This window comes from Gossypium arboreum, chromosome 1, assembly GCF_025698485.1.
Source record: "Gossypium arboreum isolate Shixiya-1 chromosome 1, ASM2569848v2, whole genome shotgun sequence".
Lineage (NCBI taxonomy): Eukaryota > Viridiplantae > Streptophyta > Magnoliopsida > Malvales > Malvaceae > Gossypium > Gossypium arboreum.
The window spans coordinates 117,735,934-117,752,900 of NC_069070.1; the positions used below are offsets into that span (position 1 = coordinate 117,735,934).

Genomic DNA, 16,967 nt, shown 5'->3' on the forward strand with positions numbered 1-16,967 from the left:
ATCTTTTTAATGAGGTGTGATTGGGTCACCTTGTGATTGATCATTTTAATAAAGTGTTTTGATTTACTAAAACAATAATTTTGGTATACGAAAATCTAGAAAATGGGTTCAGGAATCGGTTACGTATGATGAATGATTAGCACCCTCGTAATTCTAAAAATTGGTACCTAATCGATTAATTAGTGTCTTAACGTCGAAAGTTGAAAGCTAGAAAAGAATTTAAAATACGATCCTCTCTTTTTTTGAAAGCTCGAAAAGAATTTAAAATACGATCCTCTCTTTTTTAATGTTGATTTTTATGAAGAATTTGCTTGAGTAAATCGAAACGGATGCTAAAGACCTTCTTGTCCCGAAGTAATAAAATGCCACATTTAGCACGTTAGGACACAACATTTTAAACCCTCGAGAATAGGCTTGTCTTTTGATTTTCAAAACTCATGCTTTTTAATTTTAAAAGGTTATTCGGTCATTTGGATCAAACGAGAAAAATCGAAACCCAGTACGTTAGGTCACGATCTCTCGAATTTCCAAAACACATAATATTGTCTTTCTTTTATTACGAAAACATATATTTCATTATTTGGACAGATATTTGGCTATTTAGGTTCGACAAGAAAAATCGAAACCTCGTAAGTTAGGACATGATTTTCTCGAATTTCTAAAATGCAAAATATCAACGATTTTTTAGAAGTTTTCCCTTTTTTATGAGTTAATGTAATTTTTTAAAACAATGTGCGAATGAAATGTCGTGTTAGCAAAGAACAAATAACGAATATATTAATAAAACAACGCATAAGAATAGCATAATATACACTACTTCTACATTTACAAGAACCATAAAAGACAAATAATGACAACGATAGTATCATCAACAATCATATATAAAGAACAATGCCAATGTAATGATGGGGATAAAGAAACAATTATAAATTAATATAAAGGAGAATAATTTGTAAAACATCGAAAATAAGGAGTCAAGTTAAAGTAAAAATAAAATTAAGGATATAATTTGTAATAAAATATATATATAAAAATAATATATAGCAATAATAGTCAAGTGTAAGAGCACATGAAAAACATAAATAAATGAACTTTAATTATTAAAAGGGTTAAAGAAATAAATAATTAAATAAATGAACAAGATGATAAGCAAAACAATTTGGTTGGTAATTATGAAAAGAATATAAATAAATAAAACAAATAAAACAAAAGCAACAAATAATATTAATGAAATGAAAGAGGAAATATAATAAAAAAGACGATAATATTAAATTAACTAATTTAATAATGAAATAACAAAAAAGCAAAAAAAGGAATTAAATTGAAACTTTTAAACAGAAATGTGGGGGAAATAAAAAATAAATAAAAGGGAAAGGACCAGATTATAATCCGTTTAGACATAAGAAGGGCTAATATAGCCATTAAAAGCTCAGATCCCCACTGGACAAAATCGAATAGGGCTTCGGGTCATCGAAAACGGCACAATTTTAGGCGCCTATCTTCTCAAATGATATAAGGACCAAATTAAAATAAAGCAAGACTAAGTGATAAAAATAAAAAAAGAAAAAGGATCAAATCATAACAGGTCGAAAAAGCGGAGAGATTAATCACGTAAATAGACCATTTTCTGCAAACACGTGGATCCTTTAACTGGGTCGGGTCAGATTTCGGGTTTGACACAAAACGGCATCGTTTTGGCTACTGCTAACTAAGTCCAAAACGGCGTCATATTAGCCCTTACATAAATGTGAAAAAAAAAAACACTTTCCCCTTTTATTTCTAAAAAAAACTGAGAGTTCTCTCTGACTCTCCCTCTCGCCTCATTCTCAGGCCTAGGATCTCGGCAAGCCTCCGCTGTGGCTTCGCCGTAGACGGTGGTCGGAGGCAAGTAAAACTGGGATTTTTCAGCTCTTTTTGAAGCCGATCACCTATAGAGGGTGGGTTCGAGACTGGAACCTCGCAAGTTGGGCCAAACTCGACGAAAAGAAAGGAGAAATGATTCGTTTCTCTTTCTCTCCGGTGCGGTGTAGGTAAAGACCTCTTTTCTCTTTGTTGTTTTTTTTTTTGAAATAAAAAAAAGAAATAACAGGTAAAATAATCACTTTTTTTTTCTCTTAGACTTTCATTTTCTATTGATTGCTTCTGTATGCCTTTGTAAAAAACATTACAACGTGATTGTATGGCTTTATATAGCCGAAATAAAAAGAAAAGAAAAAATACATTCTTTTTGTTATTTTGTGCTGTTGCCTTCTTTGTCATTTTCGCAGGTATGGAAGCGACGTGGCGTGTACAGAGGCGAGCAGCGTTGGAGGCCGTACGTAGTGAGGGTGGCGCATGGGAGCAGCGGCACAAGACTGTTGGGGGCTAGGCTTCATGTGAAGTTTAGGTTATGGGTTGTTGGGCCACTAGGGTTTAGTTATTTTGGGTATTGGGCTGATTGGATTTGGGCTTGGTATATTTTTGTATTTTGGGTTGTAAGTTTGGACTGTTAAAAAATTGGACTTTATTTTTTGGTTTTATTTTTGGTTTTATTTTTGTTTAAAATGAGTCGGGCAAATTGGGCCAATTATAACTGCCCCTCTTTGCTCATTGTCGTGTAATGGGAATCAAGCAAAAACCTTTAAGAAGGGCCAATCTTGCCCAGTCTCCAAATTTTGACTTCTTTGGGTATTTCTCTTCTTCAAGTAACCTCATTCCAACCCACTGCAACTTCAGGGGTATAGGAATTATCGCTTCAATCTACTTCACTGTAACTTCAGAGAGATTAGACTTATAGCTTTAATCTGCTCCATTGCAACTTCAGGGAAATAAGATTCGTAGCTTTAATTTGCCCTACTGTAACTACAGGGAGATTAGACTTGTAGCTTTGATTTGTTCCACTGCGACGTCAGGGAAATGAGATCCGCTATCTTCAGTCTGCTCCTGCTGCAACTTCAGGGAGAAAAGGCTAGTGGCTTCAATCTGCTTCACTGTAACTTTAGGAAAATAAGATCTGCCCTAATTTTTAGTTTCAATCTATTCTTCTGCAACTTTAGGGAAATGAGATTTGCTATCTTCAGTCTGTTCCGCTGCAACTTCAGAGAGATAAGGCTAGTGTTTCGATCCGCTCCAATATAATTTCAAGGAGAAGAAATTTGTAGCTTTGATCTACTCCACCGAAACTTCAAGAAGATAAGAATTACTGTCTTCAGTCTACTCTGCTATAACTTCAGGGAGATAAGGCTGATGGCTTCAATCTGTTTCACTACAACATCAGAAAGATAAAGTTGGTGCTTCGATCTGCTCCAATGTAATTTCAAGGAGAATAGATTTGTAGCTTCAATCTACTCCATTGAAACTTCAAGGAGATAAGAATCACTGTCTTCAATCTGCTCCGCTGCAACTTCAGGGAGATAAGGCTGGTGGCTTCAATTTTCTCCATTGCAACTTCAAGAAGATAAGATTCACCATTTTCAATCTATTCCACTGCAAACTTCAAGGAGATAAGATCTATAACTTCAATCTGCTCCACTGCTGCTTCAGGGAGATGAGATTTGTGGATTCACCAATGTTGCTACACCGTCCTCTAGGGGACATGACTTGTAGAATCGGCTTCATGAGCCTATGCTTATGCCAAATGATTAGGATGTCATGATTAAAATGAATCAAATGCTTCAAGCTAGATGTGTATGAATGATATTTGCATGAATGCAGAATGTCATGAGAATGATCCCCTTTTTAATACTTAGGTTGTCATTACTTGTTGTTCATCAAGGTTCTGTCACTGATGTGTTATCCTACCTTCTTTGCTCAGCTAGTATTTTTGACAGAAAATTCAAAAAAATAATAACCATTTGCTCAGCTAGTTTGCTCCACTGCAACTTCAGGGAGATAAAATTTATGGTTTATTCCATCCATCCCACTGCAACTCAGGGGTATAGGATTTGTACCATCTTCAATTCATCCCACTGCAGCTCAGGGATATAGGATTTGTATCCTACTGCAATTCATTCTAGTGCAGCTCAGGGGTATAGGATTTGTGGCTTCTTCAATAAATTGATCTAGGTAACATGACCAGATGTGTATACAGGAATGTCAATTTTTTCGAGAGTGATCCCTTTTTAATGCTTGGGTTGATGTTGCTAGTTATTCGTCGAGGTTGTATCACCGACACAATATCTTGCCTCTTCGTTCAACTGATATCTTTGATAGAAAATCCAAAGAGATAGTCACAATTTAGACTCCTCTTTCTCAAACATTTCCAACCTTTAGGTTTGGTGAGTTCTAAACAATAGTCATGTTTCAGGTTCTTGTACTATTTAGAAGCCTCCAGAGTACTATGCATAACTTCTTTTGTGAAAGTTTTATTAGTCTATTAATCATTATTCCAATGCAAAATGCTTGAAAAAGATCATAACAATGGACAAGAAGGAAAGTGATTTGGAGCATAGCTCGAAACAAATAAGTTAATCAAAGATATCAAATGCAATAAGAAGGAAATTTATTGGGAACGTATCTTGAAATGAATAAAGTAATCAAAGATAGTAAATTCAATATGGGTAAGATGAAGGCTAGGTGCCCCAAATATCGCAGCCTAAGCTTCTCTGCACGAACTTCTTGAGGACCATTTTGAGCTCGATGTGTTTAAGGGATCTAGAATGCTTTATCGATGCCCTAAGATGTACCATACCTCTGCCTTGTTAATTCAGGCTAGCAAGACTATCACATGCCCACTTTTTATCAAAATTTGAATTTCCCTTTATGGGTTTTCAATTCAAAACCCTTTGGTCTCAAGGTGCCCTTTGCTGGTTTTCACCTTGGCCTCTCCTTTTCTTTTCTTTTTTTTTTTCTCTTTTTCTTTTTTTTTGGAAAACTTTTTGAATGAATTTAAATTTATGGGATTAGGCAGGTTCTTGCCATCCATCCTGGTTAAAATCAATCCTTTTTTAAAGAAGGCCTTCTTTACGACATAAAGTCCTTCTTAATTCGGCATCCATTTTCCTTTGAAGTCCTTTTGTATATGAAGGATCCTTTTCGAAACTAAGTCGTTCTCATGGAACTCTTTGGGCAGGCCTTCTTGTCATAAACTCGCATCATTCGTTTTTGATACATTTGACTAAGATGGATACTTTCAAACTCTTTTTTTTCAATCAGGTTCACTTGATCATATTGAAAATGGACCCATTCTACTTCCAATTATTGACTCAATCGAAGCTTAGAGAGAAGGAATCTCGACTTCAATGGGTGAAACCGCTTTCATTCCGTAAACCAATGAGAAGGTATTACCTCGGCGGAGGTCTTGGCTGATGTTCGATAAGAATAGAGGGTAAATGGTGACTTCTTATGCCAATATTTACAAGTCTCGGTCATTTTCCTCACAATCTTTTTCTTTTTTTTATACCTCTGCTGTACCATTCATTTTGGGGTAACATGGTGTCTGATCTTAAATAGACTGCAAACTTTTGATATCGTGCTGTTGTGCATTGTTAGACATGATCTTTTCTAGCATTCCTTGTCGGCACATGATCTTTTTTTTTAAATTTGATGACTTTCGACTTTGTGACATTTGCATATGGAGTAACTTTCACCCACTTAATGAAATAATCGACGACCACAAAGATGACGATGTCTGCTAGAAGCTTTTGACGAGACCGGCCTAATAACATCCATGCCCCACATAGAGAAAGTCTATGAAGAAATAAAGGAGGCTCATGAATCTTGCCTCTATAAATTTGGCATTTACGACATAACTGATGCGATCCCCTTCCATGGTAGACCAGCAGTACCCGAACCTCATGATTTGCTTTTCCATTGTAAAACCGTTAGCATGTGTTTTTCAGACACCCTTATGGACCTCTTTTAAGATTGTCTTAGCCTTAACAGCGTCCATACGTCTTAGTAGCCTAGGCGTATCATTGAATTCTTGAAATAGCTCAATGACGTCTCATTTTGTCCCTGTGGTAATATAGGCTCCGATCATTACCTATTTCTCTTCTCCTAGGCTCATGATATCCCTTGACCCTTTATAAAATAGGATCCTATTCTACCATCCTTAACAAATCAGGAGATAGGCTACAATCTCTATCATCTTCAAAGTCTTGAGATTCCTCTAGACACATATCTTACTCAAAAGGAGATTCTGGGTCAGTAGTAGCATCGCTCACGTCGTTGATATCTGAAAACCTGTTGTAGGTACGAAGGAATATTCCAAAGAATAAATGAATCTAAGAATAATTATTTGTATGGTATGATCATTAATGAAGAATAAATGAATATTCGAAAGAAAGTCCAAAGAACAAAAAAATATAAGAATAATTATATGATTATGAATGAAATGGAAAGAATGAAAGAATATTTGCTCAAAATGATAGCAAATATGCATTTTATTGAAATAAAGATTTTGGACATAAGCCTATTTCACAAAAGGATTCTTATTGCTTCTATGCTTAAAGCAACAAGCGTGTTTTGAATATTACTCTAAATTGGCTCTAAGAAGTACAGGGATCTCTTCCACAGTCCCATTGTTCAAAACACTCCCAAGTACGTAAGGACAGATGCTTGGAAAATCCTATCCCCGGTTCCCTCTTCGGATATGTCGTTAATGCTCAGATTCCCCAATAATCCTTCTAGTCTTCTGATCTCTTCATAAAATTTGATTTCTTTATTAACCATCAGGCTTATAATAGGGCCCTGGACTTGATGCATTCTTAGATCGCATGCCCCTCTCCATTTTGGAACTCATAATAGTTCCTCATCCCTTCAGATCTTTCCTCTGAATCTGGTACGATTAATCATTCTTCTACTATTTTCTTCCAAACCTCTCTCAGTAGGGTTTTCACTTCTACTATATTCATCTTGATTCTCTTCCTCGCATTCTCGATGATCGCATTTACCCATTTTATCTGAATAGTTGGGTAACGGATTTCCTACACCAGATGGATCATTGAATTTTAGAATACCCATTTTGATGAGTCTTTCGATTATCTCTTTGAAAGTAGTACAGTTCTCAATCGAGTGTCCTATGATTCCCGCGTGGTATTCACATTGGGCGTTCGTGTCGCACCATTTGGGGAACGGAGGTTGTATTGGTTTTAGGTAGAAAGGGGATACTATATGTGCGTCAAACAAAACTTAGTACAATTTCTTATACGTAAATGGGACGGGCATAAACCAAAGTTTTTCTGAGTTTGGACTTAGATTGGGTTCTTGTCATGGGGGGACGTGATGGCTAGTAGTAGTCGTCCTTGGCTGGCTTACGGTAATCGACTTTGAATAGCCCTTATTATACATACTCGTATTATTTGTCTTATTTTCCTTCTTCTTCCGGATTCTTAAAGTATTAACTTGGGAGCTCCATTCTCGCATTTTTTGTTTGTAACGATCTTCAAATTGTTTTGGGAGCTCCACTCTTGGCTTTTTTGTTTCTACCATATCATCGAGATCGGGGACAACGGGATTAGTTGAGTTATCCCCTGGATTAAAGCCTGAGCCGGCTTGGTAATTCATTCACTCCGAAACACTGGCCTGAAACTGTTGGGGCTTGATTGTAATAGATGGCCTTCGTGGGTACACCTCGGGCTATGTCTGAACACTTGTCAGGGTAAACCCAAGGGTAAAGAGAATCTTCATTATCATCTCCAGCATCGACCACAGGGTTCTTTCCTTTTTCTGGCCCGCCGGTTAATAGTTGTGTTAATTGGTCCATCATATTCCTCATCTGATCCCCCATATTTTGCTAGATTTTGGCCAATTATTTTTGTATTTGTGTTTGTGTTTGCAGCCGTTCTTTCTTTTTTGGAGCTGTTCTAGCCTTTCCAATCCTTGATCCATAACTTTTGCCTTGGCGCGAGTATTGTAACAATGTTTAGTTGGCAGATTTTTGTCGGTTTCCCTATTAATTGAAATTGTTTTTAACTAATTAGGGGTCTTATATGAAATCTAATGCATATGATGCGATGCAATGTAAATGTATGGGATGAATGCAAAAAGAGGTGTCGATTTTGATTCAATTCTGTTAGAACAACTTTACTAGAAGACAAATTTCTTGACATAAAATGGATACATATACGACCTTGCCCGTTTACTCCAGGCGAAGACATCGATTTTTTTCTTCATATCCGAATGTTAAGATCAAATCTTGCGAACTTTCCAAAAGATGTCTCTATTATTGTAACACCCCCTACCCGTATTCCGAGCCTAGAATAGGGTACGAGGCATTACCGAACTTAATATGATCAATCATGTAAAAAAAATCAGCCATAAATTTTTTTTTTCTAAATTAAAAACTTTCATACATATGTTTAACGTCCTTTATATGGGCCTACGGGGCCCAAACATACATTCAGGGTTGTTCAGGACCAAACCGTAAACATATGAAACTTTTGCAACACTTCAAAAATTTTCACAATTTGGAGAGTCACGCGCTCGTGTTTTCAACCCGTGTAACTCTCTGTTTATAACTTCATCACCCTTGTCAGTCGTACACTTCATATAAATAACAAGAAACGTGTATGGGCTTAATTCTCATTAAATTTCTCATATATATACACAATTTCATGTTATGTAATCATACAGCATATATCAGCCATATCTCTGTAATCTAAATATATTTTCATAATAACTTATCTTGATTTCATACTATTTCATATTTAAACTTAAATAACCGAAGTTGTAACAACCTAATTTTCAGTGGTGTCGGAACAGTGATTCGAGATCACTAAATCCGACAAATGAGTAGGAAATATTATTAATTTAGTGAGTATAAGTTAAATGTGAAGTTAGGAGAAATTTTGAAATACTGAAATGTACTAAATATATATATATTAAAATAATTAAAATTGAAAACGAGGTATAAGGATCTCGGGAATTTTAAATCGAGCCATAAATATTTTTATAAATATTTATGGAGTGTTAATAAGTTAGTATTAAAGTTTCGTCAAGAAATTTTAAAGTACTGATAGGTAATTGAACAAAAAGGACTAAATTGTATCAAATGCAAAATTATGGGAAATGATTAAATAGCTTAAATGATAAAAGAAAGAGGGTTTAAAAGGCAAATAGACCCAAGGTATATTTGGGCTGGAAGGCAAGAGCATGAAATCACCAAGAAAATAAGGGGAATTAAGGGCAAAATTGAAAAATTGCAAAATTTACTTAATAAAGCTAGGACTAAAGTGGAATTATCTAGATTTCTCTTTATTTTTCTACATTCTCATCAGCAAAAACACCATGGAAGAGTTCCCTTAAGCTCGTTTTTCATATTTTTACTGCAAGTAAGTTCAATTCTTGATTATCTCTTGAAATTTTTGTGTTTTTGTGACTTTTACAACTAGGTCCATTTGTTGAATTCATTAGTTCTTGATTCTATGAAAGAAATTGAAAGTTTCTATGAATATGTGCTGGAAGTATATGATGATTTGACATAGAATTAGAGCTTTAAATTGTTTATATGCTGATTTTATTGAAAGAATTGAATAGAAAGTGAATGTTTGGGACCTAAATTGTAAAAGAGTTTGAAGTTAGAGTTTTATGTGGAAATTCTGAATTTCAATAGTTATGAAATAACTTATAATGTCTAGGAAAAGTATTAATTGAGAAAATTAGTTTAATTGAGGGGTTAATTAAGTAAGGACTGAATTGTATGAACTGTGAAATTTGGGGCAGAATGAAAATAAACATTTTGCACTAAAACAGTTTTGGACAGCAGCAATAGTCTAATTTTTAAAAATCTCTAAAAATTGTATAAATCTAATTAGAGGATAAATAAAATATGAAATTAAATCTTATTGAGTCTAGTTTCTTATAGAAGAAACGGTGTAAGCAATGGAATTGTAAATTATGAGATATAATATGTTTTGTGAGACAATGTCAGGATGATTTCGGGTTCCCCTGTTCTGACTTTGGAAAATCATAAAAAATTGAATAAAAATAATTAAGGGATTAAATTTATATGTTTAAAATCCTTAAAGAGTCTATTTTCAATAGAAATAAGCGGGAACATCATCTGAATCTTGTACGATGAGATAATTAATTCTTAGTGAAGAAGGGTCGGAACTGTCAGACAGCAGAACAGGGGCAACTTTAAAGAATAAACTGTACTTATTGGCTAAACCAAAAATTCTGAAAATTTTATGGTAATAATATAAGTAAGTCTAGTTTCAGGGAAAATTAGCGGATCTTAATTTTGAGCTCTGTAGCTTAAGATATAAATAATTTAGTGACTATGATGCAAATGGACAGTTTTGAATATACATAAGTAAATAGTGAAATTATTGATAATGTTACTTGTTGCATGTTATATAAATTAAGGATGTGGAATGGAGAGGAGGAGGAGGAAAATATGTATGAATATTCAGCTAGCATGGGTAATTTGTATGTTTTAGGCTCATGGACTAAATTGAATAAAAGAAAATTTTATGGGCAATTTTGTAAAAAATGTTAGAAATGACCAATTTGCATGAAATGGATTATTTTATTATTTAAATTACAAAATTGAATGAAATTATTAATTTAGCTCAAGATCAGGGAAAAACATGTTTTAAGGATTAAATTGAAAAGTGTTGAAATTATGGAAAATTCTGACATTTTATAGAATTCATAGGTTGTTATCAATTTGTGTGAGAATAACGGTTGGAAATAAGGATTAAATTGCAATAATTTTATTTTATTTTAACCTAAGGATGAAATCGTCATTAATTAAAAGTTTAGGGGTAAAATGATAATTTTGTTTAGAGCATTAGTTAAATGTATTATAACATGAAATAAATGAAAACGACGATCAAATTTCTTTATAAAGATCCGGATGACTTGAATACGAGACTTGAACATGGAAAAGAAAAGATATCGGATTAATGAAATATCCGATAAATGAATCGGTAACTCCGGTAATGCTCCGTAACTCTATTCCGGTGACGGATTCGGGTTAGGGGCGTTACAAAAGTATTTGAAATATCATCTTTATGCAAATAGTACACATGAGGTATATAATTCTATAATTATGAATAAACACATTTATCAAACATTTTCCATATTCATATATCAATGTCTCATGTCTCCATATATCAATAACCGTCATTTTCATGAATTCCGAGTTCAATTTCATAATTATTCATCTCGTGTTCAATTTATTCCATATCGAAATTTTATACATTAAAACATTTGAATTATCAATACATATGGACAGTACATTCAAGATAAACAATCATATAATCACAAATGAATTCATTGTATCTTATCAACTCGTACTTCCTTGTATCTTATCAACTCGTACTTCCTTGTATCACATAATTCCATGTAACACTTACCAAACTTTGTCAAATTAGTGAACGTCTTACGGTATTGAGTACTTCGTTTTCTTGATGCCATAGTTCAACTATGGTCTTACACATCTTCACATAATGATGCCATAGCTCAGTTATGGTCTTACACATATTCATATATCGATGCCATAGCCCAGCTATGGTCTTACACAAATCACATATCTCACTGATGCCATATCCCATATATGGTCTTATACAGTAGCATATATCACACCGATGCCATATCCCAGATATGGTCTTATACGGAAATCACTTGTCACTTGTCACTTGTAGCCAAAGCTACCACTATTCACTGATCAGGTAGCCGGAGCTACCATTTTTCGCTGATCAGGTAGCCGGAACTACCACTTTTCACTGATCAGGTAGCTGAAGCTACCACTTTTCACTTGTCATTTGTCATTGATCAGATAAGTGTAGCCGAAGCTATCACTTATCACTTTCACTTTTCCTTGATCAGATAAGTGTAGCCAAAGCTATTACTTATCACTTTCATTTATCCTTGATCAGATAAGTGTAGCCGAAGCTATCACTTATCACTTATTGCCATGGTCCAACCATGGTCTTTTCCTTCAATTCATCTTATCACTGAACTGAAATGCTCAACTTGATCATTTATTCAATTTTCATACTTTTACATTATTCACGATTTTATCATCAATACATATGAAATAACACATCATGAAATTCATAGAATTAACAAATAATCACTAAAATTTAGCCATATAAACTCACAAGTTCAATTTTTGTATTATAACGATAATCATAATTTCATAATAAATATTCCAAATAAAACATTATATCATTTCTAATCCAACACTTATCGATTATAATCGGGCATGTGATCAGTTTATACACGAGTCATTCATATATTTTTGTATATTTTCCTCCTCCTCCTCTCCATCCACATTCTAAGTATAAACAACACACTTGTAGGTAATATTATCCATAATTTTCATTATCTACTTATGTGAATATTCAAGCTGTCCATCTGTGTCATAGTCACTAAATTATTTTTATCTTGAGCTACAGAACTCAAAATTAATATCCATAAATTTTCCCAGAAACTAGACTCATATGTATTCTTACCATAAAAATTTCATAATTTTTGGTTGGGCCAATTAATACAGTTTATTCATTGAAGTCTCCCCTGTTCTGCTGTCTGACAGTTCTGACCCTTCTTCACTAAAAATTAATTATCTTCTCGTACAAGATTCAAATGATGTCCTTGTTTATTTTTCTTGAAAATAGACTCATTCAGGATTCTAAACATATAAATTTAAGCCTATAATTATTTTTATCGAATTTTTGATGATTTTTCAAATTCAAAACAAGGGAACCCGAAATCATTCTGACCTTGTCTCACAAAAATTATTGTATCTCATGATTTACAATTCCATTGCTTACATAATTTCTTTTATAAGAAACTAGACTCAATAGGCTTTAATTTAATATTTTATTCAGCCTATAATTCGATTTTTGGTGATTTTTCAAAGTTAAACTACTGCTGCTGCCTAAAACAATTTTAGTGCAAAATATTGATTTCCATTTTACCCCAAATTTCACAATTCATAGAATTCAGTCCTTACTCAATTAACCCCTCAATTAAGATAATTTTCTTAATTAATACTTTTTGTAGACATTATAAGTTATTTCATAACTATTGAAATTCAAAATTTCCACATAAAACTCTAACTTCAAACTCTTTTACAATTAGGTCCCAAACATTCACTTTCTATTCAATTCTTTCAATAAAATCAGAATATAAACAATTTAAAGCTCTAATTCCATGAAAAATCATCATATACTTCCAGCACTCATCCATAACAACTTCAAAAATTAGACATGGAATCAAAAACTAATGAAATAGTAAGTTGGACCCAATTGTAAAAGTCCAAAAACATAAAAATTTCAAGGAGAAAGCAAGAATTAAACTTACATGAAGCTAGAGTATGAAAACCAGCTTGAACCCTCCTCCATGGCTGTTTTTCAGCTAATGAATATGAAGAGAAATGAAGAGAATTCTAGATATTCCAATTTAGTCCCATTTTTATTTAGCCAATTTTGGCAATTTTTCAATTTTGCCCTTATTTCACCCATTTCCTGATTTTTCTTAGCTATTGCCGCCCAAAATATCTCCTTTGGGCTTATTTACACTTTAGGTCCTTCCTCATTTGACAATTGAGCTATTTAATCTTTTTAGCAACTTTTACACCCTTTTCAATTTAGTCCTTTTTATTTAATTACCACCCAAACGTTAAAATTTCCTGACTAAATTTTATTACTACCTCACCAACACTCCATAAATATTTCTAAAAATATTTATGGCTCGATTTATGAAGTCGAGGTCTCGATACCTCATTCTCGACCCAATTTACCTAATTAATTCTTTTAAATCACCAAATTCACTAATTCAAAAATGCTTTTATATTCACATTTGACTCTTAGGTATTAATTTATTAAATTTTCAACTCACCCGTCGGATTTAGTGATCTCAAATCTCTATTCCCGATACCACTGAAAATTAGGCTGTTACAATTATCTCCTTTTTGCTTGATTCAGGTTGCGACTTATTGCTCACTCATCCTCGTGATGCTTGTTAACTTCTTTAAGTAAGTCAGGATGTTGACAGCCCCCCGAATGATCTTTGTTGGCTTGAATCCTGAAGCAAAGTAGTGTACTCCTCCGCGGACTCTTATGATGAAAATGCAATACAATCATAGTCTAAACAAACAAAACAAGCCAATATACAAAACTAGAATTCAAAGTAAGCAAGGAATAATAAAGCGCTGATAAACCGCAATTTATACATATTTTTATCCTATGCTTAGCACGTTTTTGAATGATTTCTCCTTAGAATTGGTGAATTCGATGCTCCTAATCCTTTAATTTCATGTTTTATACTTAGGTAAGCTTAGGAGAGTAAAAAAAGCAAGAAACGAGCCAAAAAAAGGAGAAAATGAGCCAACATATGAAATCAACACGACCTGGACTTCCTCACAAGGGTAGACAACACGCCCATACCTATTTAACAAGCTCAAAAAGGGCTTGAAGCCTATCACACACGGGCGTGTCCCTGTTGAGCCCAAGTCTAGTTCGATTCAAAAAAGGCCACTTTTGAGGGTTTGGAAGTATTCTAAACCCTATATAAACACCCTAAGACAAGAGGAAAAGGGGGACGCAGAGTAGGAAGTAAGAAATTACTCGAAGAAAGCCGATTGATCCATCTCAGAAGCCGGATTCACTTTCAAGATGGAAGATCTGCCCCTCAACTTCCCTTCAAAAGTTTTGGGTTTTCTTTATGTTTTGTATTCATTACTCTTCTGAGATGTTTTCTTTTATAATTATGAACTAAACCCCCTAAATACCTAGGGGAATAAAACCTAAGATGAATCTTGTTATTATTTTCTGAATTATATGATAAATATTTGACTTATTCTTAATTATGTGTTCTTAATTCTTGCTTCAATATTTCAAGATATTGTTTCGAGTTCATGCACTTATTCAGAGGAGCAAAAGTCTCTGTTTAAGAGTAACTTTGTCATAATTAAGCGGAGTTGATTGCACGCCTAGACATAGGGTGACAAGATTTTGCCGAATTAGGGTGAAACCTAATAAGGGAATCCATAAAACTAGTTAATGCAACACTAGGGAGTTAATTAGAAAGAGATTTCAATTAATCAACCTAGGGTTAGACGTTGTTAGTCTCAACCGAGATAATAATATAAATTAGAGATTTCTACGGATCAAGTCAAATGAGTAAATCGTCCGGTTCAGAGTCAAATAACAAGTGAAGTCTAGGTGGATTTTTCCTTGGATATTGTCTTAATCAATCAGTTTTTCCTAAAAGTATTTTCCCCAATTTCTCTCTGTGCCCCTTTAGTTTTGTTAGATAAACAAATCCCTTAATTCTTAGGCTAGATAAAAAAAAAAAAGTAATTACTAGTACTTTTAGTTCCTTTGGGTTCGACAATCCGGTCTTGCTAAAGCTATACTACTGTTTGATAGGTACACTTGCCTTTATCGTGATAATAGTTAGTTTCAAGAATGATTAATTATAAATATTTAAAACCTGTCACGAATATCACATATCAAGTTTTTGGCGCCGTTGTCAGGGAACTAAGATATTAGGAACACTCGATTTTTATTACTTTAGCCATTTACTTTTATTGCAATTTAAATTTTATTTTAATCTTTGTTATTAAATTCTCTTTTTCTCTCTTCTGGCAGGTTCTTATAGTTTATGGCTAGAAGAAACTCGTCAAGACCACTGCTTTTTGACGGTGAGATTGAACGCATAGCTCGCAGAAATCAAAGAGAAATAAGGCGAAGCTTAAGATACACAGAGGAAGAGCAAGAGGACGATATTCAAACCACAACCAATGAGATGTCTGAAAATCGAGAAAACCCGATACCTCTTGTGATTGCTGCTAATCCAATAAATCAGAATCCTACTCTACACACTATGTATGATTATGCTAAACCTACTTTAACAGGAACTGAATTGAGTATAGTTAGGCCTACAATTGCTGCAAATAATTTTGAACTGAAAACTAACACAATTTAAAGGATACAATAGTTTGTTCAGTTTGATGGCTTGCAGGATGAGGATCCAAATACTCATTTGGCAAATTTCTTGGAATACGCTTTCGGTTGTTTCCCTTTTCATTGAAGAACAAATTTAAATAGTGGTTGAACTCGTTACCACGAGGGTTAATTACTACTTGGGAATAAATGACCAAAAAGTTTTTATTAAAATATTTTTCGCCGGCTAAAACAGCTAAACTGAGGAATAATATTTCTTCTTTTGTGCAGATGAATTTAAAAATACTCTATGATACATGTGAGAGATACAAGGACTTCTTGAGAAGATGGCCTCACCATGGGTTAGCACTCTGGCTATAAGTTCAAACGTTTCATAATGGCCTGAACCCCTCGACTAGACAAATAGTTGACGCAACAGCTGGTGGGACCATCAACAACAAAACACCTGAAAAGGCTTACGAATTTATAGAAGAAATGTCGCTGAATAATTATCAGTGGCAAGTTATGAGGACAAAGCCGATGAAAGTAGCCAGAATTTTTAACATCGATTCAGTCACCATGCTTTCAAATCAGGTAGAACTTTTAAATAGAAAAATTGATGGTTTTCTTGGCTCTTCACAGGTTCACCCAGTAATGCAATGTGAAGCAAGTGGAGGTGAATCGAGCAATACAGAATATCCACCCTATGGCCACAGCCTGGAGAATGAGCAATTAAACTACATGGGTAATAATAATTCTAGACCTCAAAATAACCCATACAGTAATACTTATAACGCAGGTTGGAGGAACCACCCCAATTTCTCGTGGGGTGGTCAAGGGAATCAAAGGCCGCAGCACCCTCTAAGTTTCCAACAACCTCCTTATCAGCAGGAAAAGAAGCCAAACCTTGAAGAGATGCTCACAAAGTTTATCTCGGTATCAGAAACTCGTTTTAAGAATACTAAGCACTTAAAAATCAACAAACGTCAATCCAAGGACTCGAAACTCAAATAGGACAGCTCACCAAGTTGATTTTTGAACGACCGCAAGGTAGCTACCCAAGGGAGCAACTCAACGCAATTGCCATTCAAGATGAGGAAGGGTTAGTTGCATCTGAACTAGAACCAAGGCAAGAAACTGTGGTAAGCA

At 34.2% G+C, this 16,967-nt stretch overlaps 1 non-coding gene across 1 annotated transcript; it reads right to left on the bottom strand.

Annotated features, from left to right (window-relative positions):
• Positions 1-16,076: 16,076 nt before the first annotated feature.
• Positions 16,077-16,183, bottom strand: LOC128281760 (small nucleolar RNA R71). Its single transcript, XR_008272026.1, has one exon. It is a non-coding gene; the product is annotated as a small nucleolar RNA R71 (small nucleolar RNA).
• Between the last annotated feature and the right edge of the window lie 784 nt (positions 16,184-16,967).